Source organism: Pipistrellus kuhlii, unplaced genomic scaffold (assembly GCF_014108245.1).
Source record: "Pipistrellus kuhlii isolate mPipKuh1 unplaced genomic scaffold, mPipKuh1.p scaffold_m20_p_5, whole genome shotgun sequence".
Lineage (NCBI taxonomy): Eukaryota > Metazoa > Chordata > Mammalia > Chiroptera > Vespertilionidae > Pipistrellus > Pipistrellus kuhlii.
Genome location: NW_023425551.1, coordinates 28,097,280 through 28,097,934, shown reverse-complemented (window position 1 = coordinate 28,097,934; position 655 = coordinate 28,097,280). Strand labels below are relative to the sequence as shown.

Genomic DNA, 655 nt, shown 5'->3' with positions numbered 1-655 from the left:
GGTTTGATTCCAGGCATGTACCTTGGTTGTGGGCACATCCCCAGTAGTGGCTACGCAAGAGGCAGCTGATCAATGATTCTCTCCCATCGATGTTTCTAACTCTATCCTTCTCTCTTCCTCTCTGTAAAAAAATCAATAAAATATATAATAAATAAATAAATAAATAAATAAAATTTTTAAAGTGTTCATAATAAAAAGGAAAAATATTTTTTTCTAAAATGGTGTCATATAATATTTACCTGGCAGGGGAGATACCATGATCATGAAGGTGGTTTTCCCTGGGTGAGGCTTATCCATTGCTCTCTGGATGTGGTAACCCCTGCGATTTCCCCAAATGTGGGAAACTTGACTGCATAATTTGTGGTAGTGGGGGACTGCGTTCGCGCTCTCCCCTAAAACAATTTTAAAAAATAAAATAGTGTCATGTTAATGAAGTTCACAATGAAACAATAAGGTGCATATGTCCATTTATTGAATATTTTCAAGAGCTGATTTTGCTTTGACTACAAAAGTATGTTAGAGCCCAGAAAGACCGTAGCGATGATCTAGTGAAGAGGACAGTCAGGCCCAAAGAGCCTAGTGACTCGGTAGTCAGTGAGAAGTGAGCCTTCAACCTCCTGGCTTGGCTCCCAGGTCTAAGTCTCTTCCATTACTT

General features: G+C 39.2%; 1 non-coding gene across 1 annotated transcript; it reads left to right on the top strand.

The window, feature by feature from the left end:
• The first annotated feature begins 231 nt into the window (after window positions 1-231).
• LOC118706261 lies at window positions 232-395 on the top strand. The gene has a single exon (XR_004983973.1). It is a non-coding gene; the product is annotated as a U1 spliceosomal RNA (small nuclear RNA).
• Window positions 396-655: the final 260 nt, after the last annotated feature.